This window comes from Lynx canadensis, chromosome A1, assembly GCF_007474595.2.
Source record: "Lynx canadensis isolate LIC74 chromosome A1, mLynCan4.pri.v2, whole genome shotgun sequence".
NCBI classification, from domain to species: Eukaryota; Metazoa; Chordata; class Mammalia; order Carnivora; family Felidae; genus Lynx; species Lynx canadensis.
The window spans coordinates 151,724,947-151,751,328 of NC_044303.2; the positions used below are offsets into that span (position 1 = coordinate 151,724,947).

Below are 26,382 nucleotides of genomic sequence, written 5' to 3' on the forward strand. Positions count from 1 at the left end.
CAATAGGAGTATACTGTAACTAATTAAAGATAATTCCTCACTTTAAAAAATTCCTTTTAGCACTATGTGTTTAACCCAATGACTAGTTGCATTTCCTGTTAAGTTCTGCACTATGCCTCTAGACTATTTTAATGCATGAGGACAGTGTGATTCAAAAAGCCTCCTGCTTCATTGTAAGGGCTATTTGATGTGAGTAGCTTTTCTCAGAAGAGCAGGCTCAACATTCAGGTGTCTGCCCCAAGGCTTCACTTGAAAGGAGAAGGCTGATTTTACAGGCAAGTACAACCAGATCTGAACAATCTTCAGGCTTCTGGCTCATCAGCATTGTGACTATCAGCACAGCTAAGATGAGTCTCTTGCTTTTATTATAGGAAAGCATGGCATACTGTTACAAAGCAAAAGCCATCTGAAATAGTATTATTTCTTGCAGATTAGTATCTACAGTATATTTATTTGCCTGTTTGTTTTTCATACTACTATCATGAATTCATTTTAATAATATGGCAGAGATAATCTATATCAGGTTTTTATTTAAGGTACAATTTCTAAAAAAAATCCCAAAATTTAAAGGGCATAGTCATTTTAAATAATAAGATATGTCTATATATGGTGGTAAAAATGAAATTAATTTATTTTTTTCCAGATTCACAAATGCGTTGACAAAGCAAAACATTTATAGGAACATCTAAGTGTATTTTCATAAGGCCTGAAATTAATGCAATGAATTGCCACAGCCTATTTTACATGAGCAAATGGACATAGGTGATACATGACTTTCCACCATACTATTTTTGATGGATTATAGATTATTTGTATTTACCACAGTGCCCTTCAGATTTTGATGGTTTTCCTTCAAAAAGAAACTATTTTACCTTTTAACATCCTAAGAAATTATTTAATAATAAACATTATAATAAACCCATCATTATCAATGGTAGTACAAGCATTGAAAAATACGTATAACCCCTCACTGTGGATAATTTGGAAATAATTTGGATCTGGAAGGTATCACAGTTGGCCTTTTAAAATATAAGATATTCCCCTCAGCAGATTTAGCTTCTTAATTATGTGTGACCTAAGTTAATATTAGCATTAGTTTCCTTCCCATGAGCCTTTATAGTTGAAGCAGAACAAAAGAGGTTGTGCAGAAATATACAATGGAAAGTCACAGAGATTTAAAATTATTCATTGGTAATCCATAAAGTGGTTAATCCAAAATGTGCTTTGTATTCTTCTTTAATACTCTGCGGGTTTTCTGTTTGTTTTTTGTTTGTTTTTTACTAAAATCACCCTGATCTTTGCCACCTAATGGTACTTGGCTAGTATCATAGTGTTTTTTTTTGGTGTAGGGAGGAGCTTGTGCTAGGTGTTAGGAGGCCCATACTCTCTGGTTCAAGATTTGTGCCTAACTAATGAGTGTGTCCTTTCTGGGCTTCAGTTTGCTTATTGAAGTGAGTTAAGTGAGTTCTTCGATCTATTCCAGTTCTATGATTGGTAAGTAAAAAATTCTTATACCTTGTAAGTCAATTGGATGCTAGTGGCCTATCATGTTAAATAAAAGGTGACAAATAATTTAAGATAAAATGATGTCTGAGATTGATGTACTATTTAAATAAGGTTTTTTCCCCAATCATCGGATATTTCCTTCATGAAATCACTATTGTGTTTTATTATATATGTAAATATATAGTAACTCGTTCCCCCCAAAAAAGAATTGTTTAGCAATCTATTTCATTAAGTGCCACAGAAGTTCCAGAGAGCATAATCCTGAGGTCTTGAATCTGAGGAAAGCTAATTTCTAATTTCTGTTCAAGGTTGTGTACCATCTTACTCCACCCTCCTCTCTTTACTACTTCCCTACATTAAATCAGCAGTCTACCAAAACCCTGTTCACTGGGTATGCCTGCTTTTAAGCTTGGCCCACGCTGGGTGTAGCTCTTGAAGTGAGCTTTAAAAAATTATTTTAAAGTAAGCTGGGGCGGTTGCCACAGCAACCCACCCTAAGATGAAGAGAGGCTATAGATTAATCTACCCCTCAAGATTATTCAACTGTGTAGTATTTGTTCTTCAGCCAGAATGCTTTCAACACAAACATAATTGAACATAGAAGTTCAGAAAAATATAAAAAGTAGTAAGATACAAATTCCAATAGCATTAAAAATGTTATATCTTTTTATAGCTACAGTACAGATGACACACATAACTTCCCCTGAAATGGATTAATTGTAAAAAAGACTTGCAAAGGTAGGCCCTGAAAGGTGACATGTGAGCTTTAAACAAAATGACATGCTATTGCTTATAATGTAAAGCATACAATGGTCACATGACTCTTTATCACTTTTATAGGTGCCTACATTACAAATACCTAATGGCCAAGAGTCTGGCAATTTTACCTTTACGAATTAACTTGGTGGTAAATGATATAACAAATGTTAAGCACTCACCACATACACATACAGTCATTTGCCTTCCATTCTTTACTTCATCTCTTCATAGAAGTTACTTCACAGTTTGCAACTCTTCTTTGGCACCTTAAAATGTGTAAGTACAACAAGGTACATAATTAAAAAAAAATCTTTTTTTAAGAGTGTTGATATAAAAGTACATCCAAATAACTGTATTTCTAAAACTTCTAATCTGAAGTAACATTAGTGTTAATTCTGATTTTAAACCACATGAATGTATATTAAACACAAAATTATTAAAATTACCATTAATTGTGAAAATACTTATAGCCTTTAACATAAATAGTGCCAAATATCTAAATTTCAGAAATTCTTTAGGTACAGCTTTAGCCTATGCACAGTATACACCATATGGACTGCTTGTGATTGAGAATCTGCAATATGCAAAGGATTTGTTATTCCAAGCCAAGGTTTAATCATATCCTTTATCTCATATCTAAAGAGCCTATATTTATCTTTATTTTTGTACCTTTAATTTTGTATCTGATTAAGAATTACAAAGGAGAAACTCAAATCCATCATATCCCAAACTAACCAAATTTGTCAAGTTGGGATAATGAAGTTGCAGCTGAAGTTGCTGAAAGGGCTTATTGTATATGTCGCCTAAAGGCCAATTTTAAATACTTTGGGAATAGTGGTGTGGATTCAGTCGCCTTTATGAATTCTATTACCAATAATACCTTTTCCTTCCCAGCAGTTTGACTATACTGAGCGCAGACAAATACTCCTGTGTTCTAGTCTCTGCTTGAAACTAGCTTTCTATGACTTAGAGCGCACAAATGAACTTCTCCTTGGCTTCAGAGTGGGTCTACTCCTCCCAACCTTGAGACATATCAGACCACGGTGGTCGATATTCATTTACCCATTTGTATTAGTAAGAAGACTTTTCATAGTGAAAACTCATTAAGATTTATAAAGCCTCTATATTTGGGTTGACATCCCTAAGATTTATTTTTATTTTTAAATTGCTTCAGTGAAGGAAAAATGAATTTTGGCTACTTTTATTTTAGGGGTGTTAGCCGAGTTTAGTCTTTTAAGACTCAGGCCCACAGTGAGTTAATTTAAATTTAGTGACTGGTAGTGAGTATCTGGTGACCTGCCGAATACCCTTTCTCCCAGCTCTGCTTGGTTTTACAGTCTGCTAAGTGGGAATCATAATACACATCTCCCAGGGCCTTTTCGTCTTACAGAAATGCAATCTTCAAGGAATAATGTCCGAAAGATATGCTAAGGCTTTTAACAATGCCACTACAAATTATGATACATTTCTTCCTTTTCCTAGAACAGTATGCCCAAATAAGGCTAGATCAGTCATTTCCTTGCAAATGTGTGGCAGATTAAAAAGTATCCATATGCATGGTTAAATTTAATGGACTTTACCTTCACTTACAAAATCGTTAAATGTTCATCGGAACATTGATTCTATCCCATCTCTCGAAATATCACAGAAACCTTCAAAGAATGGATTGTCACACTTCCCCCTTTAACTATTTTTTCTAGATACTTCGGTGTGTGTGTGTGTGTGTGTGTGTGTGTGTGTGTGTGTGTGCCCTTTAATTTTTAAAGATTTTTATCCAGGATCGGGGTGGGGGTGGGGGTTAAAAAATCTCGTCTTGCGTTTTGGTGCCCCCTTCTTTGTCTGGGAAGCAGAGGGCTGGAATTCAGTTCGGACGGCCCCTTAAAGACCCAGACAGAGGACGCCTCTGGTTTCAGCAGCTCACTCCGCTGAGTTATTGATTGCAGGCAGCAACAATCCCTCCGGGTGATTTGTGTGGAAAGTGAATCCGCGCTGGCTGGGCGTTCACAGGGGCGCAACAGCCGCAACGCCATCCAATTATTGTCGGTCGTCCCCTCCAACACCGCTCTCCACCTATATACTCCTTTCTCTGCCCATCGCCGCTTCCCCCCACCCACTTTTCTCTGGAGCGGACCGACCTACCTACTCCAGCTCAGCCCGTCTCCGCTTCCCCCCACCCACTTTCCTCCGAGCGGACGGAGCCGAGGGGGCGGGGGCTCCCTCCCGGGAGTGTTTCTAGAGCTCCGAGGCAGCTAGTAGGGGGTGAGTGCGCCACGTGCGTGCGCCACGGGCGAGGAGGAGGCGGGCTCCGGGCCCTCCGGGGGCCTGTGGGCCTGGGTGCGCGGAGCGGGGGCGGGCTGTCTCGGCGGGGAGCGTGCCGGCTTGTGTCTTGAGGGGGATGTCACGGCTCGGGGGAAGGCGGCTGCTGGTTTGGCGGCGAGGCCGCGTGGTGGGCTGTGGAGAATGGGAGGAGGGCGCCACGGTGGTGGGTGGGCCCTAGAAACGCTCGGTGGCGGTGTTGGGGAGTTGCCGCGCTCATCTGGTTTGGGGATCGTGGGGCTGTTTCCCCCAGGTTGGAGAAAGACGACCCCGGAGAGCTGGGGCTGAGTCCCGAGCCTGGCGCCCAGGAAACCCACCTACGCACGGTGCACAAAGCGGTGGCACGCGGTCGGCGTCCGGCGGCCCTGGCCGCCCCGCGTGCTCTGAGTGGTGTGCGCGCCTTGGGGAGAGGGAGCGCGGCAGGCGCGGGTCCGGCCGCCGCCCCTGGCCCGCCAGTCAGCCCGGTTTTTCACCTGACGGACCAATAGGAAAGGACGCGGTCTCAGAGCTGGATTTTATAGCCCAATCTCTCAGGGTCTACACGATTATTTAAAAAAAAAAAAACTAACAGCCAACTGCTGGCTCTGGTAGTTCAGCTGCCTCGTTGGTCTGTGCGCGTCTTGGCTAGGGAAAGGCCGCAAGCTACACGACAAATGGGAGTCTAGGGAGAAAAGACACGAAACCCCCTAAACTTCCTTTCCGTTGCCGTCCCCTTTATTTGTTAGCACGTGAGAGCAGTGCCGGGGGCTCTTGCAGAAATGCCATCACGAAATGCAAATGTCTCGGCTGTCCTTTGATCTGCCTGTGGAGCTGTATCAAGGGCAGCAAGAGTGGTGGAAAGATCAATGCTCCAAAGGCATTGTCAAGTACTCAGCTGAATAAATCAAAGGTGTGAAGTGTTTATATTGTCCTGCTCTTGAAGCTGTAAGCTGCTACCAATATGGTAGCCGCTAGCCGCCTATGGCTCTTTAAGCTTATTAGAATTACATAAAATTTAAAATTCAGTCCCTCAGTTATACTGGCCACGTTTTAAGTGCTCGGTAGCCACAGGCAGCTAGCGGCTACCTTATTTGACTGCGAGATGTTGAACATTGCCATCATTGCATAAAGTTCTATTGGAATGTGCTGCTCTAGAGTTTTAAATGAATGCTGGTTAAAAAAAAAGAAAGAAAGAATCTGCTTTATGATACCAGCCAAATTTTAGGACACTCTTGGCATTTGCATTTCCTGGCACCAGTGTGGAAAGTTTTAAAGTCAGAATTTCCGTATCTTCTTGCTGAAAGAGGTCTAGGGAACATTTAACACAAGCACCTAATTTTTCACAGGGAAAACAAGTGGGGCCCGGAGAAGTTAAGAGATGCACCCCCAAACGATGCCATAAATTTAGAAAAAAGATAAGGTCACCAGAGCGGGTCTATCTAGTACACTTTGCGCCAGACGAGGGCACCTTGCCTGGGGTTGGCTAAGGCAAATGAACCCTACAGAAAAGGGGCCTGATGGAAGATTTTCCACAGCAGTACCCTTTTAGAAGAGAAAATGCTTCTAAGCACGCCTCTAGGAAGAAATTCTAGTAAGAATAAAGTGTGTGAGGGAATAGCACTGTCACCCAAACTAAAAATATATTCTTGGTAGCGTCATAGTTTCATATGACGTCTTCTAAAAGAGACTAGTTGGATTAACGTTCTTATTTATACTTAAAAAATTCTGAGGAAATGGAATTATCCTTTTAAAGTATGAGCTAAAAAGCACTCTTAAGGTCGGGGGTGGGGGGGAGTGTCAGGTGAGGGTTGTTACCAAAGCATAGCTTCCTCAAGTTCGATGAAGATATTATCAGGTACGAGTTATGGAACCTCCCTTTGCTTCAGTTTCCCCATCTATAAAATGTGGAACATAGTCTTAAACTTCGTTATGAGGATTCAATGAGCCACCCAACATACAGCACAAGACTGGAAATTGGCAAACTGTACTAAAAGCCATTCTTACTCTCCTGTGAAGAATTTCAACTTCTACACCATCAAGTTCAGGATGAGAACTTCGTCAGTTTTATTTTTAAGAGGTAGAGATCTCTTCAGTCCTAAAATTCCCTGACCAAAGGGGTATACGTTCTTATTTCCCTTTCATAGGCATGGTGTCTCTAGTATACTTCCAGACTTTCATTGTCTTATTTTATTATTATTATTTTTTTTTGTCTTAAGGGATGCTTCTTTCTACTTGTTAGCTGCTTGGTTGTTGAAAAGGCACTAGAAACTCCAAGTCCATCCTCTTTCACCCTGGTTGACCTTTGGAATGCTGTTGTCAGCCAAGAAGACATTGATATCTTCAGTCTCCTGCTAGCTTGAATTCTTTAGGGCAGAGCCTGCTCAGATTATCTCCTGATGTCATTCCAAATGTCTGATGGCCATCTATGGCAACGGGGCTGGGCCGAGGCCTTCCGGGAAGGGGGGCCCATGGAATGCCTAATGGAGCATTCTGTTCAAGAGAGACCTAGAGGTTGTTCTCTCTTGGATGCATGGTCAACATTACAGCTATGTCTAGAGGCCTGTTTGCTGCTTCTGGCAAAACGGACGCCATAGACATTTTGCATTTTTGGTTTTAAATAAAATCCCACTTGGGATGTGTATGATTTCTATTGATTTCAATTGGTGTAAATATGTATTAAAGAAGAAAAAAGGACTCAGAAAGTGTTAACAGTTAACAATTTATATCTGGTATTTCCTATTCCTGCTAACTCTACTTATTAAGAACACCAAAATAAGACAAAGAAATCTCGAAAGGAGAGAATAAAGCCACCTCACTGCAAAATGTACCTTGTTTTATTTATCTCTCTGGGTAATTTTCTGAAAGATGGTATTTTACTTAGTTGAGAGCTTTTAAAGTTACTTCTTAAATATTTTTTTTTTACCTAAAATTTTAATCTAAGGAAAATAATACAATTTTTTTCAAGAAGACAAGATCATGCATAGATTAAATGCTTCCCAATCATACTAGCTTTGAAAATAAGGAGATACGTAATTATATCCATATTCTAATTTACTAGGAAAAAAGAGAATTAATTATCGTTAGAAATGAAGTCTCTCTAAATTATTTTGGACTATGATGAAAATTAAAAGTAAAATGCAATAGAACTTTTAAATTTAAGTCAGGGCTTAACACTAGTTTGTTTTACCAGTATATTCTACTTCACTGTGACAAAGACCCAAACCAAAGAGGTCTGATTTCCTATAGATACTTTTTTTTTTTTTTACTAAATCTATAGTTAAGTATTTCAATGTGAATAATATTCATATTTGTAATACAATGCTATTTGTAGTATATGTGCAAAAATAATACTATCTTATTAGAATGACAGTTGAAAGAAATCAATTTAAAGTGCCTAAGATTTAATGGCCATTCGCTATTTGTTCGTCTTGTATTAACTGCTTTAATTGATTTAATTGTATTAATGGTTTTATAAACTTTTTTCTTTTTATCCAAACAACAACCTCTCAGATAGACACTATAGTTTTCTCCATTTTACATATTTTAACAACTTAAGTTTAAGGAGGTGACATTACTTGCTCAGGGTCTAATAGGTCATAAGTGCCAGACAAAGGACATGAACCTAGGTTGGTTTGTTTCCACTAGATGCCCTTAGCTATGATGCCGTACTGCTTCCTTAGACTTATAACCTTTGCTCATTTATGGGGATGATGATATCAGGGGGTGATATAATCGATTTTTTTTCCCACCAGAAAATATTTCACAAATACATGTCATAACGTGTGTCATTCTCTTTAAGGTAGACAGCTTAGGAGGTTGTTTGCTTATTTCAGTAATGATGTCTTTAGCATCAGTCGCTATAGAAATCTCTCTAGGGGTTTGCTATGCAGCCTTAACAGTTGCTTGTTGGCAAATCATTATCATTAATGATGAATTTGTTGGTGAAACTAAATCCAAACCAAAAGTGGTGAACAAGGTGGCTTCATGGAAACTATGATGTGATTATAAAGCAGATTATTTGTTATCTGGCACAGAAATTGACACTAATTGTAGATACAAAAGGGGATTTACAATGGTATTTCTGATGTGAACGTGTAGCCTGTAAGGAGACATTTTGGCAAGTAGCACTATTAAATCAGATACATTTTTAAAAAGTTAGTTACACTAATTCGAAGTTACACGTTATGTATGAACATCCTGGGAAACACCTTTTCAAGGAATGTTCAACAGGCAGAGAAGGGTAAATTGAGACCCTGGATTAGAATCCAGGCTCAGGCACTTAATAACCATTTGACTCGATTTTCTAAGTGCCCTTGTTATTAAATAGGGAAAGTGGCAGGATCTACACAGGATGATAATTTTGCTGAGAGGAGGTGTAGTCCTACCTAGTGCCTGGCATGTAGAAATTGCTCAATAAATGTTAGCTAATGTTATATTATTTCACTTTCAAGGACTGCTCCGTGTTCCTGAAAAACATTTCAATGTCTCATTTATCTAATGATATTTTAGAAGATGTTTCCTTTTCTGTCAGCTTACATGCTTAAAGCATTTTTTATTTCAGTATACATCTTTTTATATTTGAAATAAATATACAACATTTAGGATAGTATGTTGATTAAACCAATATATTTTATACCAAGAAGCCTTACATTTTGGGGTTGCCAATTTATATTAGCCTTGTTTGGTATTCTTTTCAGAGAAACATATGTGTGTGTACATGTTTGATTTTATCAGACTTTGCTCAGAATAAGGCTCCAAGGTTTTATTTTTTAGTTATGTCAGACATCTTCTAGACTGCTTATTGATGACATATTCTTACACTTAAATTTAAAGAGGCTTCCCATAAATACACAGAAGTAGTAGCTTCTTATTAAATCTGAGTTTTTAAGTGTTTTTAGATCAATATTATGTGTGTGGTATAGGCAAAATTGTAAGGTCGCTGAAGTTTGTCTTTGTGTCACCAGCCTCCCTATACTCACCTTCAACTTGTCCTCTTTCACTCTGGCATACACCATTCACCCAGCAGCAATTTTTAAAATCAGTAATAGCTCTTTATTGAGTGTCTCTGTCTCCTCACAGCTTTTCGCTGATGTGACCCACAAGATCCTTTGATTCCTCAGCAGCCTCTTTATGCTCCAGTCTTCTCCTGGACTATGTTCTATCCAAGAAGCCAGCCACTCCAACAGTTTACCTCATGACACACTCTCAGTGTGTTACTCCTTTCTGTGAACTTCTCTTCAAAAGTTTTCTGGAAGGAGTTCATTATCCAAAGGAGTATCCATGATTACACAAATTCCATACATTCCCTGCCCAGCTGGTCAGGAGATGCTCTAGAGAGGAGACTTTCCGAGTGTCTCAAGTCCCTCCCACTTTGCTGACATGTAAGTGAGCCCTGGGGTAAGTGGGAAGCCTGGCTCTTACTTGAAGAAAAATTTTATTTTTTTGAAGAGATTGTGATCGGAGGATGAATTCTCTATGAGCAAAGTATCATGATGCTCCTTGAAAATTTGTCTACTTATTTTTTTAAGAAATATAATAACACTTTAGTACCTGTTGTTCCAGTCTCTTTTCCTATTCTCTCTTTGCACAGGAGGCACACAGTTGCTGCATGTCCCTTGTGCCATAGCTACCATGTTGTCACTTGGTCTCACCCTTTGTGCACTCCCTTCTGCCCCCAAAAGTCATCAGAGGTGTAAATAGTGACTATTTCTCCAAAAATGTCTTGAAAGGGATATACGAACCCTGTGATGAGAATGTGTTTTGGTCCCTGGATGAAGGTTAGAATCTGGAAGGGGTGGAGAGAGGTTCAGGGTTGGAGGACAACATACATTCTACCCTTTATCACTTCTATGAAATCACAGATAAAGCATCTTCCTATAGGCAGAGATGAATCATGTAAATTAAATATTTCCCAACTTTGTATGGCATTAAACCTGTAAATATGGAACATCCATATCAAATGTACTTTATATTGTATTCTGAAGAAATTCATAAATGAAGAAATTTGATTCTAAGTGAAAGATTTTGAGCACTATTTAAAGAAGGGTAAGTAGGAAACATTCTACAATCTTCTTTTTTTACTCCCTTTGACCCCTTTAGCAATAGTGAAATAGCTAATCAATAGATTTAATTCTGTCTTTTCCATGTCGTTCCCTTTTGTCCTTCATCTTTTCGGCTCCTTCTTTTCATTTTCAGTTGTAAATTTTTTATTTTCAGTTATAAAGTCAGTATAGCCATAAACACACACACACACACACACACACACTCACATAAACACACACCACTGGTTATTAACAATCAAAAATTTTTTTCGTGCTTTGGAAAGTTACATTTTCTATTTCAGAATCATGGAATATTATTAATAATACTTTCCTATTTATTTGAATAACTTCAAAATAAAAAAAACTGCTAACAAGGGAACTTATTTCTAAATAATTGATGATGTGTGCTACAGATAATATGGTCATAGAAGAGTTTTTATGATTTTTTGTTATTAATCACTATAATTACTCTGATTACAATAATGATTAACTCACAGCGAATAAGGTATGTGCTTGTGCTCTTTATCTATTTTTGAAGGATTTATGTTCATCCATCTACACATTCCACACATTCTCACCTCATCCTTGCGTACCTGTGAGATTCTAGTTTGGGTAGTGTATGGCCACGAAACAGTTTGCACACTGGAGAATAAAGCCTGTGGGTTCCCTTACATTATTGCTGGGCCTTAGCCTTCTAAACTCCCTGGGTCAGGGATGATCATCTGAGTTTTCTAAAACTTGAATGTATTTGCTTATATACTTCTCATAAAAAGCACTGTCTGTGCTATTTTTAAATGACTTTTCTGAAGAGTCAATTCAAGCCATTTTTCATATTTCAAGTCGTTTTATTTAGTGCCTGAAACTCAAGTAGAACTTGAGAATGATTTTTGGCTTATCTCTGGTGTTGGGTGAAATTTATCGTTTGCCAATCTACATAAAAATAATTAAACTATTTAAGTGCAAATGTAACTGACAGTAAATAAAAATGGACATAAAACTTCTGTGGCTGTATCCATATGCTTCCTTTGATCTCTCAGGACCTGAGATCACTAGGTGCTGGTTTTCTTGCTACCGAAGAGCAAGAGAACCAACCCTCTTGAAGAAGACTCTAATGAGGACTGAACAATCTACCACAATTTTCTTGTTCTAGAGAACAACTTTTCAGAGGGCCTCAGATTTGCTCAGATTCCTAGGCTTCACCTCAGATCCCCTGAGCAAGAACCTCAGGAATCTGCATAGTAACTAGCTCCTCAGGTGTTTCTTACGTTTATTTTGTTTGCAGCCACTGCCTAAGGGTGAGGGTGATGATAAGATCTGCAAAGTCTTCTAATTCCATAACCTTCTCCATTATTTGTTCCCACACTCTCAACTAATCTTAAGTTTTATGGAACCTTTAAATTAGTGAACACCTTTCAAAATAGTAACAATGAGAGGTCAAAATTATAGGAATCTTTCTTTCTTTTGCCTCCCTTTGCTCATGTTGTAAACAATCAAAAAAGACATGCCATGTATATTCTGCCCATTGTGATTAGAAAACCCATTAAGCAATATGGGGACCTAATACTTTCAAATTTCTGTGCCTTTCTTCATCTTTACATATCTGAGGGGTAGTGTTTATCTTTTCTGGATGAACTGTGCTCTTAGATCCTGGTATCTTAGCAAAACCTGTAAAATGGGTTCCAGATCCAGTGACCTCTACTGTTAGTGACACCTGAGCTGCGAGCCCATTCCTATTTCAATAAGCCTAGATTCCCTGCAACCACAATCACAATCCCTGTTCACAATCACGTGAGAAATGTGGCTTTTCACTAAAAAGATTTTCAACTAAAACAAATATTCCTTATCATCTTGATAAGTACCTTTGCCTGCCATGCAATCTTGTAGGGCCTTCACACCATTGCCATCCCAGGCAACATGGGGATCCCTATTCCCAGCCTTTTAACTTCTCTGCATAGCCAGCTGCTGCCATTAACCTCTTTTGGATCCAGATATTTTTAACACTCCAGGTTAGGGGTTCTCTGATGAGCCTGTTTCTTGTTCCAGCATTTTTCTGAGACGAACAAACATGTTCTCAAGCTGGCTTACAGCACCAAGTGTGGTGAATATATATATATATATATATATATATATATATATATATATATTATTTTTCATTTTTTAAAATGTCCCATTTTATAAAACTAAAAACATTAAATGTAAATGGCGATTAAGTTTGTTTGTGTCAACTCAGCCTTATAGATTGTACTGAAAACTTCAAAGCTATGTGTGATAATATAATTTTGAGGGTGAGGCCTTTCATATTTTGCTACCGGGGTACCTAAGTGGGAAAAAATATGGCTAGCTGATCAGTCATGTATTATAAAGTGATTTTGTCTTCGCTACTCATCTCAGAAGCTAAAAACTGGTGCTAGTTTTAATTATTTGGAATGCAGCCATGTGGTGGGCTTCTTCAGCAGTAGGGAGGGGGCAGGGCATGCCAGTGTAGACAAAAACCCACGAATATTGTGCAGAATCCTTTTGGGACTTCACATGAAGCAGCGGTAACACCTTTTTACTGGATAACTAGAACTGTTTTTGCGATGATTTACACATAGCCCAGCAAAGAGTCACATCCATTTGGTATCCTCCCCGAGATTACATGACTTGTTTCCAGTCACAAAATTACTGAGCAGTGAAATAGAGATTACAGCTCACAGCTGCCTACTTCTGCCCTGGTGTTCTTTGGACAGTACTCTTCAGCTCTAACAAGAAAACACTTAAGATCTTTCAAAGGCAAACGAGAAACAAGTCGTTCACGTTCACTAACACCCCTTTGAGATGTAGGGAGATGACTGGATTTATTTAAAAGTCTTATGATTTTGCATATTTTGCTTTGACACCCCTGCCTTTCACAATTGTTAGAAATGGACATCATTTACTGATTATTTTGCTTTGCATACTGTTGTTGCATATTGTTAAATGATTTGCTGATTAATAACTAACGTTGATTTGGACTAAATGTAATGGAATAAGCAAATACATTTGTAAAATTAGATATATTGTATAATTTAGTTGCTAATTGGTATCATAGAGCTGTTGGAGGTTATTTTAGACCAATCCCTTGCAGGGAAATCCTGTCCACGATTTCCTCCCATATCCTGTAGCAATGTTTTAAGACCCCCTCCCCCGTTTAAAAAAATTCATTTGCTTGTCCGGGCTTTAAAGCAAACACTTGTCACAGGCAGATACAGCTCCAAAGCTCTGGGTTAAAATAAATCCTTTTAAATTCAGAACATGGTAGTTATCTCCTAAATGATTTCTTTTCTAGAGGGTCAGAAAAGAATAAAGTATTTAGTGTGAATATATTTTCATGACCTTGATCGAATCCGTATGATGGGCAGCATTGTCAACACAATATATTATAGCAATATAAGATATTAATATAATAATTATTTGAATAAATAACAGATACTTATATTAATATAGGATTATTGAGTCATAGAATTTCTGAGCTGTTTGGAAACACTTGCTGATGAGCCCTCTGGGGTCTAGAAGGTTTTGTAATTAACACACATACACCACACACACACACACACACACACACACACACGTGTGCTAGTTCATTGTTGAGTCACTTATATGAACTGTTTAATATGTTCTGTACGTAGGTAATGTGCGTATGCTTATGCTTTGGTACATTTTGTATTTTTAATTATTTTCTAATATTTCAAAAAATTTTCAACCTGAACTTCTGATTTCTGTGTTCATTTTCTAAACATATACACTGTCATTGATTATTTTTTATTTCTGCTGTTTCATATACACCATAAATATTTTCAGTTTGGAAATCAGTTTAAATAGCAAAGAGAATCTAAAAAAGAATTTGTACTATAGATATTTTAATGTGTTTATGTTCTTTTTTTAAAAGCAACATTTTAATATGCTCTGATAAAACTGTATTTCTCTAATAAGGTATTAAGTCTGGTGGCTGAAAATAGTTCCCCAAAGGAATGTCACTCACATTAATTTTCCATGTGCTCTCTTTTACTTATAGTTTCATTGTCCGCATGTTTAAAGTCTAATAGAAAAAAAAATCTCTGGATATGAAGTTGGGAGATAGATCCAAGTCTACATCTACGTCCTCATGTTGGTGACCTTGGGTAAATTTTATTTTTGTGCTTCCATTTCATTTTTTTAAAAACGAGTAGTTGAAAGCATCAAAGAGTCTTTCCCACAATTCAAACACTCCATGAGCTCAAAAGATTTGATTGAAAGAAATGTGTGGGCATCATTACCTGACTGTCCAGTATTTTCATGGTCACACACTTGTTCCGTATATCTGAAGTCCCTTTAAGGAAGTTAACTCTTTGTAGGTGTGAGATAGGGTCATCAAGAGAAGTGGGGTAAATAGAAAAGGAAGGGGAAATAAATTAATGACAAAGACAGAATGATAGGTGGTGGAAATGATTCCCTTTTTACTTCTTTATATCTATGGTCTAGTTATTCCTGTTTGAAAACCTTACTGGCACCAGGTATTATCAACAGGGATGAGTAATATGTAATTTTTATCTTTACTGGGTTACATTTGGCCCACAGACAGTTGACAGCTGTCAGTCAGGTGGCTGGTCAATGAGGAGATACATGTAAAGCTGCCAAAGTATTTTTGTTTCTTTAAATACTTATAAGTAAACCATTTTAGTTGGAAGCTTCATTGTCCTGAAATTAAATAGATTGATATTCACAATATAATTTGTTGAAGTTAGTTGCTGGGAAAATCAAAATTTTCCCTGCGAATATATGGGTAAACAAAATGTTTTTCAAATGTCTTTCTGAAACAGGAGAATAATTAATTTTTCTCTACTATAAATAGAAAAGGCCATCCTTAAGATTTGAAGATATATTGCAAATAAGGCTTAAAATTAAAAAAAATTTTTTTTAATTAAACTTTTAGTACACATATGAGTCAATGCAACTTTCAGTCATAATTTCTGACTAAGACTTATTAAAAGAAACCATTTCCTTACATTGAGGGGGTTGGTATAGGTATTTTTGTGACACAAGAGTTGAGGGTTTACCAGAAAGGACGAACGTGTACCTGCATGTTGATCTAGGAATTAACGCTTCTTTTCATAATTACAGGAAAAAAAAACCATGGAAGTTTAGATTATGCTCACAGTTCAGGGCATGGTTAAAATGACAAGTTTTGGCTATTTAGAAATATTTGGGCTATACCTAATATTGTTTCTAATAGGTTCAGTCACACTTAAATAATTCACGAGAGTCATAAAAAAGAGATTGGAAGAAGATTTTGTATGGCTTATATTTAGTGTTCATGACAAACAATATATTAATTATAGTCAATATAGTAATGCACATGAACACTTAACAAATGTAATTCTAAAGTTGACTTAAGAGTGTATATTCAGTGTTGCAGTAGTTGTCTCTAAAAGCAAATGCTCTGATTCTTTAGGAATATAGAGTTTAACAGACTAGATAAATAACAGAAATATCAAGTGCACGCAGTACATACTCATTTTTTAAGAGACTAATGAAGTTATCTAAAAAGTGCAGTGACTGGAGTTACTTAGGTGCCAGAATCAATATAATGAAGATGATAGAATATCACACAAAAATAGCAGTTTGACACCACACTATATTCCTTTCTAAAAAATAAAATATACTTTACTTTTATGAACCATATTCTGCATGTAATAATTTACAATGAAAATCAGACTTGGGTTTTACTTTTTAAATTATGTTTTAAAAATATTAGATTTTTTGGGTGGGAGGATCATTTCCAGTAATTTTTTAAACCGCAAATAGTTAATAATTTTAAAACGGCAACGAAGTCAGTCTAAAAGAGTATGATACTTATAAATTTGTGGCTAATCCATATCATCATTGATTTGAAAATTGTTTTAGATGAAGTGGTCATTAAAAAAAGTCAGATCTTATTATTTTCCTACTATAGAACTATGTATTAAGCATGTAGATTGAAAATTATTATGAGATCATCAGAATAAAACAATTGCCTCATAATATTAGTAATTTATACTGGTAGGAGCCTTTCTCTTCTTAAGCACCAATTCTACCCCCCACAGCCCAGAAAATTGATTTTATGGCTGATAATTTATAGCATTCTTGATCAGTGTATGCTGTGTGTCGTTTACATTCATTAGCCCATGTTGCTTGTGAATATGGAATTTGGTTGTTAAAATGGTTTCATATGTTTACTATGTATAGTCTTTAGCTTTGAGCTCCTTACTTGCTTAAATAAATGTTTTCAATTTGTATAATACAACAATTTGTAGAGAAATGCTGTGAATCATAGTTAAAAGAATGAGTCCTTGAAATAGAATCATTTTTTAAAAATATATCCTGACACGTGGTCTTATTTTTCCATGTTTTGTATTAATTAAAATCCTATTCTGAAAAAAATATTTTGCCTAAACTTTTGAATTCACAAAATAAAAATACCAAATATATAAATGTACTAATTTTGGAAATCAGTGACGTAAAAACATGCTTTAGTAATGTCTTCGATGTTTATTCCAAAGATTTTTCTCCAAAGAAACTCTTTGTAAAGTAATGAGAAGATGTTGCCACTTTTAATTATTAAATATTCTATTCAATACATGTTTTTAAATTGTATTATAAATAAAATTCATTTCATATTCTCTTTAATCATATTCCTGTCACATGCACCCATAAAAAATAGTAGCGCATGAAACGTTTGAAAAGAGCATGTACCATTTCACATTTTTATTTGATTTATTGAAAAATAACATTTTATTCGGAATAGATTATGACAGAATTAGATAAAAAAGAGATGAAATGTTATTTATGTGTTTGTTTTAATAGTCCAATAGCATACGTGTAATTACTTTTGCATCTTTCAAATATTGGAGATAGTAATGAAAGAGACCGACATTCAAAATATAAAGTATTTCCTATAAAACTTTTTTTGAATGTAAAAAATTGTCAAATGGTAACAGCTCTACTTTCTACACCAGGCAAACCCACTGTTGAGTTAGTTGGCTCTGATTCCAGTGGGTCTCATCAGCTTTCTGAATGTAGGTTCCTCAGCAGTGCCTCTTCCAAGATAACAAAATCAACTTTTAAAGATTAAAAAATATATTTTGGCAATTGAAACTCACCAGTGCCTTTCTGCTTCTCCAGGAAGTTGTACCCTTCAGCACCTGCTGAGGGCTTTGTTGTCCAAACTCTGACAGGTAAAAAAATTCCTGTAGAATAAAGCCAGACCAGCTGGCTTTGAAGAGAAACCCCCCAGTTTGGGCTGCGCTTGTCTCTTCTCCTTTTCTATGAAGACCCAGGCTTTCCCCCCTTGATCGTCAAGCCGTAAGATGCGTGATCCCTGTGCACAAGTGTCTGGCAGGCCGAGGTGCACCTGTTCCTGTCACTCTGGGGTAAATTTAGCTGTAAAGGTATCACTGACAACCAGACCTTTGTCAGTGTTGGCAAAAGAACACAGAATTGCTTCGCTCCCCTCCCCCTTCCAAGCCCCAATGCTGCTAGTTCAAATGGAAAATATCAAATTGGAAGTCTATCCAAAAATCATTCCTAAAAAATGAGATTGCTTTCATATGGTAAAAAAGTAAGTTTCCTCATTTCACGCAGACTTTAAAATTACATTTCTAAGAATAATCTTGGAACAAGACAAGTTTTTGTTCAATTAATTATGGCTGGAAACTTTTTAATGGAAACATAGCACACACTTACTTCATTTCAGATTATTAAATTGTGTTAAGCCTTAAAGTTAGTTGCCATTCTTTGCTGTAGCTCATTTGTTCTTTTCAATCCAGAGAAATATTAGAACGTTAAAACTTATCACATAGGAGGGTTTAATCATCCTACCAAAATTAGACAGCATGTAGCTCTGAAAGACTGAATGTCAAATTGTGTGCTCGTAGCCCTTAAACTACTGAGAATCTAGGACCCCACTACTACATTTAAAATGACTGTTCATGTTTGTGGAAAACCGTGGACGTTTAGGAACTGGTAAAGCTAGAGGTCTCTTACTCTTTGATTAAGGTAAGGACATTTATCGTTTATGTAAATTTTTTAGATTAATTGCTGTACTGACAGTTTGAGAACAATTCCTTTTGAAGGAAAATGGAGAGGCAGGCAGTGTTCATTGCTATGTCCGGCATAAATACAGTAGTTAACATATATAAAGTAGCCCAAAGAGTATTGTGTTTAGCCAAAGCATTCTGAGCTTCTCTTTAATAATTATGATTTCTTAAGTGGTGTTAAAAAGAATTGTGCAAAGTACCTGTTCTACCATATTATTGCTGTTTACAAGGGCTGGGTGTGATGAGAAAAAGAAATCTGGGTCAAAATAAAAAATGCTTTGTAAAATAAACAAAGTTCCTATTTACTTACTATGTATAAACAGCCACTCACCAAGCCTCATTTCTCCGCAGGGCACCACTTTCAGATAAAAACATAGACCTGAATGGCATCATCCAGTATCCAAGGAAACCATGTAAGTACCTCTCTCACTGTGTACTTCTCTTATTCAGAGTTTAAAAGCTAGCTGAGTACTGAATAAGTGAGTGTTTTTATTTAATAATTATACGGGAGGTACTTTTTAGGAGCTTGCTAAAAAGAAACAGGTTCTTGATTGTTATGTGCGTCATAACAAAACCCTTATGTTTTTCATCATGTTTCATAAAATTATGTGTTTAGTCGCAATCTCTCCATCAATTCTCATTCTTAGGTACAAAACAGCTACTCAAAGTCATAATGAATTGAGAGTTTCAAACTTTTCCAAGACCCATTAGTGTCTGAGAAACAATGTTTCAGAGGCCTTGTGCCAGGAGTAGTGACCTAATTGTAATAAACACTTTTTAAATTTTACAAATTAAGAAAAAACTGATTGGAAAATAGTAGTTTATTGGTAAACATTTGTAACAGTTGATTCGGTTTTAGACTTCCTTAGGGAGCGAGCAACTGAGCAAAAAGGTGAAGTTACAGATTTAAACAATGTAAGGAATCCTGACAACAAGTGTAATTTTTAAAATGTGAAAAATCTGTTTGCAGAAAGGGTTGGAAAGTTGGCATATTGTGTTCTTTATTTTTGTTTCCCCTAACTCATTAGTTTGTAGCTAATTTCTGTAGCTAATTTTAGCATTCTAATTAATTTTCAGAACCATGGAATCTACTGAATCTACTGTAGAAATTGTTTCCAAACAACACACTATTCTGGACAAAGATCCACTTTATAAATATTTGGAATATTCTACTAAGTATTTCTTTACTTGGACTTTATTATTTTTTTTTCTTTTTTGCACTCTGTACTTTTAAAGTCAAATTATTGTCAATACTAAATAATTATTCATTTTCATTTAGTTTTGTGAAAATACTTAAAACTCTATACTTATGTAATTATCGACTGCTTTTTTTTTTTTTTACCATCTGGATTAGCTATGTGGTTTATCTAGTCTTTTTTTTTTTTTTTTCTTTTCCATCTAGTCCTTTAAGTATAGACATACTTCTTTTCATCAAGGTTTTCAGGAGTTGCATTTAAATGTTTTAAGTTTAGCTCTGTTGTTTGGAAGTTTTTCATACTATTTTCATGTATTTTTGTTCCTCTTGTATTTCTGTCTTTCCTTTGCAGCATGGTTCTTTACTAAGCGTAAATGGTAGAGATGATCTCACTCAGTTTCTCTGCTGAATTAGACAGACCCTTCCTATTCAATATCTACCTGCAGGAGCATTTCACTTTCCCACATGACAGTGTGGTATTAGTTAGCCTTTCTATGTTCCTGTCTGCTTACATATGTTACGAAATGCATCTTTCTGAACTGACAGATGAGAAGTTGTGTTAGACTAAGGAATTTGCTGGTACTTTGGAAGGGTGTAAGAGCCTCTTCTCCTGATAGGAGGACCTGGCTAGGAAATGAGTTTTCTTACGCTAGATAACAAACTCTACAAGTGTGTAGTTTGAGGCATTAGGTATTGCCCTCTAAACAGGAATTCCTTGCCACAAAATAAAGGCTCGGCTATCGCTGGGTAAACTTGGAAGCAGAGCAGGGTTAGAATAGATCTTTATAAAGAAAGAAAATGTGAATCAGAAGGGAAGAACACTGGCTAATGCCATAATTCCCTATCTTGAGCAAGTGGAATCTTTTGAAATTCCATTCTCCTTATATAGCAAGAGTAGAAAAAAAAATCTATATTGCACTGCTTGTGGCACAATTTTAAGTATTTGCATGAGAATATAGATTTTCGGAAAAACTGTTTAAATGTTACAGGTTTAATTCAGCCTCCTATACCAAAGGAGAAATGACTTGGTAGAAATAAATTGATACATGCACATCCTTTCCTCAGTAATGTTTTCTCCAACAAACTCTAACAATGAGTGAGTTCTCATTACTCATTAAGAACTTTTTGAGATGACGGACATTGCTCTATATCTGCACTGTCCAGTATGGTAACCAGTAGCAGTGTTTGAAATGTGGCTAGTACAATGGAAAAACTGAATTTTAAACATAATTTAAATTTAATTGATTTAAATTTACTTAGTGACTAGTGGTGACATAATGACTAGTGGCTGGTTACTATACTGGTATTTTGCTTTTATCAGAAATTAAAATAGAGTCCTGTGAAGAATTTCTAATCTTTTGGTATCCTATCATACAATATATCACTTTTTATATTTACTTTAATATTTGAATTATCATTGCAGTGGAATTTCTTTATAACACTTTCTGAGAGATGAATGTTTTTAATACTGTTGATGGGAAGACATTATAACTTTGTTTTATAAGCCTGGGTAGCAACTTTTTTTTTTTTAATTTTTTTTTTCAACGTTTATTTATTTTTGGGACAGAAAGAGACAGAGCATGAACGGGGGAGGGGCAGAGAGAGAGGGAGACACAGAATCGGAAACAGGCTCCAGGCTCTGAGCCATCAGCCCAGAGCCCGACGCGGGGCTCGAACTCACGGACCGCGAGATCGTGACCTGGCTGAAGTCGGACGCTTAACCGACTGCGCCACCCAGGCGCCCCTAGCAACTTTTAAAATGGACATTATAAGCAAGACTGTGTCTAAAAAGAAGAACGCTCTAATGAACATTCTAACAATGGTGGTAAGTATTTCCAAAAGTTCAGTTACAATTTCTGTAATACATCTTGCAGTACAAAACGTAACCAGTCTACAAAAATGCTCACTAGCCTTGTGTCCCCAAAGCTGATTGTGCTTTCAAAGCACACATCAGATTTTAAATCACATCTTAAAGCCATGCTCCCATGGCTTTTTCAGCATTTAGTAAAAGTGAACATTAGGATGCATCATGATATTTTAATAGTATTACTAGTACAGTAACATTATAGACAGAATTATTAGCTAAAAATATACCAAGAATTTAAAGTTTACAGCGATTTAAAATAAAACATTTATTTTGTGTGTGAGAGAGAGAGTGTGTGCGCAAGTGAGGAAGGGGCAAAGAGACAGGGGGGACAGAGGGTCTGAAGAGGGCTCTGCACTGATGGCAGAGAGCCCGATGTGGGGCTCAAACTCACGAACCACAAGATCATGGCTTGAGCCAGAGTCAGACCTTCAACCAACTGAGCCACCAAGGTGCCCCAATGTTGATTTTTTAAAAAAGTCTGCACATCAATTCATTTCAAGAAATGTAGGATATAGGTTATTTGTGGGATATTGAACTAGAGACCATGAGGAATTTTTTTTTAATGGAAGATGTAGCATTCATCTTTTTAGGAACTCCATTTATTGGATTTGGGTATCTCCTTTTGGATGGTTAGGATTCAGATAAGAGGAGAGAGGAGACTTTTTGTCACAACCTTGCACAAGCTACTTACTGTGTCCCTCCCACTGCAAAACAACCAGATTCTAGAAAATTATACTTTCTAATGAATTATTTGAATGAGAAAAAATTTTTGGACAGTTCCCTGATCTCAAAACCAAAAACCTAAACTGTGTGAATGAAAGGTGGAATTGCGACCATGAGCAAATGGGAAATGTGGGCATGGCAAGGCTGGACTGGATGAGCTGTGTTGTTAGGGGTGCTTCTGGGAGGATACCAGTCATATGCTCTGTTAGACTTCTCATAAGCCAGCCTTATTAAAACAACAGGAAGATGTAGCAACCACATCTATAGACCCAGTTTTTTGGTCTCCTTTGATGTCCTTGAGTGTCCTCAGTTAGGTAGTCAGCCACTTGCATACTGTCAGGTCTATTTTCAGAAAGAAGGTCTATCCTTGCTTGAAAGCCAGTGTTCTATGTGGAGAAAATATGGTCTTCAATTACGGGAACGCTGCAAATCACAGTCTTCAGTGTCCTCGTAAAATATCTTCTCTGATAACTTCATGCCTGAGAAATTGTTTTTATCATGACCTGTGACCTCTGATCCTGAATCACTGCTTTAGCTTATTATGTATTTATTGATGTATTTCTAATTTACTTATCTAAATTTTTATTATCAAAATTCCAAACATATGAAAAAGTAGAATATATAATAAACTTTCACACAACTACACCTGCCTTCAACAACTATTATCTCATGGACAGCTTTGTTTCAACATATTCCCATTTCCATCTCCTACCCCCACCCCAGATTATTTTGAAACCGATTCTAGACATGACATCATTTCATTCTTTAATATTTCAGCAGATAGCTTTATAAGATTAAGACTTGTTTTTTAACTGAAAAAAAAAATGAATCACATCTATAAAACAAGCCACACCCAGAAGTCAGTATTTCCTCAATCTTATCAAATACACACAATCAATATTCAGATTTTCCCAACTGTCTCATAAATTTTTATAATGACTTTTTACTGTTTGAAATGGAATACAGATAAGATCCACACATTGTAAATGGTTATTTATCTTCTGTTTTAATCTAGAGGTTTCCCCCCTATTTTTCCTCATTTATTGAAAAAACTGGAGTATTTGTGTGGTAGACCTTTCCATAGTTTGTATTTGCTGATGCATTCCTGTGGAGTTGTTTAATAAGCTCCTCTGTTCCTTATCTTTTCTGCTATTTGGTACTTAAGACTAAGAACTTGACCAAATACATTTGGAGGAGGCTGGGCAAGAGCACTGGTTCTCTCTCTTTTTGTGATGTGTGATCTCTTTTTGCCTTGAGTTAAGGAATACCTAGCCTTGGGAAGTTTCCGCTCACATTTGCCCAAATCGGTACTCTGCTAAACTCTCAAGTGGGACTCTTCAGCTCTCAGGAAATCTTTCTTTACACAGCAGCTCTCTGCCAGGTGCTCCGTCCTGTGAACTGTGGCCGCCTATCCTCCCATATTTTCAGACCTGTGTTCTCAATTCAGGGAATTTTACCCTCCCTGTGCCTCTGCTAAGAAACCCTCAAGACTGTAAGCAGTGCACTGAGAAGATGGACATCCTTGGCTTCTCATTTCTTAGCGATCTCTTTGTTGCCTGCTGTCCATGTCTTAAAAACCATTTTTCATATTTTTGCCATTGTTGTTATTGTTGTTGTTTTAGGAAGGAGGGTAGACACAGCCCCTCTTAGTCCATTTTGGCTAGAATAGAAAGTCTCCTTAGTTGGTTCCAAAAAAAGTTCAGCTGTGGTTTATTAATCCAAACAACATCTTATTAAAATGAAACTCAATATTTAAAATTTTTTTTTTTTCAACGTTTATTTATTTTTTGGGACAGAGAGAGACAGAGCATGAATGGGGGAGGGGCAGAGAGAGAGAGAGACACAGAATCGGAAACAGGCTCCAGGCTCTGAGCCATCAGCCCAGAGCCTGACGCGGGGCTCGAACTCACGGACCGCGAGATCGTGACCTGGCTGAAGTCGGACGCTTAACCGACTGCGCCACCCAGGCGCCCCGAAACTTAATATTTAAAACAAACTGGAAAAGGTGTGTGTGTGTGTGTGTGTGTGTGTGTGTGTGTGTGTGTCCTTTGAAACATGGCTATAGATTTAAAACCATGAGTGCAACTTTCAAGACCTGTTTTTTATAATTTTTTAAATTATTGATTGATTGGTTGATGTATAATTAACATACAGGGTTATATTAGTTTCAAGAGTATAATATAATAATTTAATAGTTCTATACATTATTCAGTGCTTATCACAGTAAGTGCACTCTTGATAACTTTTAGGTATTTCACCCAACCCTCCGCCCACCTCCCCTCTGGCAACCACTAGTTGGTTCTCTCTATTTGAGTCTGTTTTTTTGTTTGTTTCTTTTTTTCCTTTATTTGTTTTCTTTCTTAAATTTCACCTAGGAGTGAAATTGTATGGTATTTGTCTTTGTCTAACTTGTTTCACTTAGCATTATGCCCTCTATGTCCATCCAGGTGGTTGCAAATGCAAGATCTCGTTCTTTTTTTTTTTTTTTTGATGTTTATTTATTTTTGAGAGAGAGAGAGAGAGAGAGAGAGAGAGAGAGAGAGAGAGAGAGTGCTAGTGGGGGAGGGGAAGAGGGAGAGGGAGACACAGAATCTGAAGCAAGCTCCAGACTCTTAGCTGTCAGCATAAAGTCCGACGTGGGGCTCAAACCCATAAACTGTGAGATCATGACCTGAGCCAAAGTTGGATGCTTAACTGACTAAGTCACTCAGGTGCCCCAAGATCTCATTCTTTTTTCATGGCTGAATAATATTCTATTGTATGTCTATACCACATCTTCTTTATCCATTCATCTATCAATGGTCATGATTTTGGCTGCTTTCATAATTTGTCTATTGTAAATAATGTTATAATAAACATAAGGGTGTATATTATCTTTTCAAATTAGTGTTTTCATTTTCTTTGGCTAGATACCCAGTAATGGAGTTACTATATCATATACTAATTCTATTTTTAATTTTTTGAGGAACCTCCACATTGTTTTCCACAGTGGCTGCACCAACTTGTGTTCCTACCAACAGTGCATGAGGGTTCCTTCTTCTCTAAATCCTCAAACAAACTTGTTACTTGTGTTTTTGATTTTAGCTCTTCTGACAGGTGTGAGGTGATACTTCATTGTGGGTTTAATTTGCATTTCTCTGATGATAAGTGATGCTGAGCATTTTTTCATGTGTCTGTTGGCCATTTGTATGTCTTCTTTGGAAGAATGCCTATGTAGGTCCTCTGCCCATTTTTAAATTGGATTATTTGTGTGTGTGTGTGTGTGTGTGTGTGTGTGTGTGTGTGTGTGTGTGGGTATGTTTGTGTGTGTTTTGTTTGTTTTGTTTTGTTTTGTTTTGTTTTTTGGTGTTGAGTTGTAGGAGTTCTTTGTATATTTTGAATATTAACCCCATATCGGATGTATCATTTGTAAATATTCTCTTATTTAACAAGTTGCCTTGTCGTTTTGTTGATGGTTTCCTTCAGTGTGCAAAGCAACTTTCAGGACCTCTTGCTGACATTTTCCCGCCCAGCTAATATGTTTTTCCTCCAAGATGAGTCCTATTTTGCATTCTGGTATTTAGAGGCAGTATTGGAGTTCATTCATCATTCTTTACATGAGCATTTTTGAGTACCTACTATGTACTGTATAAAGTATTGGAGATACAGTGATGAAGCAAACACTATTTGTCCCCTTAAAAGTCTTGCAATTTGTTTTCCCCCTGAAACTTGTACACAAATGCTCATAACAGCTCCATTTGTAATATCCCCAAACTGGAAATACCCAAATGTCCATCAGTGGTTAAACAGACTGTGATATATCCATGGTGCAGAATAAAGAATAATGAACTGTTGATGTGGGTAACAATGTGGCTGAATCTCAAGGAAATTTTTCTGAGTGAAAAAAAGTGTATCTTAAGAGGTTACATTATTGCTCATTTCCAT

At 36.8% G+C, this 26,382-nt stretch overlaps 1 long non-coding RNA gene across 1 annotated transcript; it reads left to right on the plus strand.

The window, feature by feature from the left end:
* Positions 1-4,331: 4,331 nt before the first annotated feature.
* LOC115520300 lies at positions 4,332-19,086 on the plus strand. Its single transcript, XR_004343777.1, has 3 exons — positions 4,332-4,524; positions 14,635-14,740; positions 19,025-19,086. It is a non-coding gene; the product is annotated as an uncharacterized LOC115520300 (long non-coding RNA).
* Positions 19,087-26,382: the final 7,296 nt, after the last annotated feature.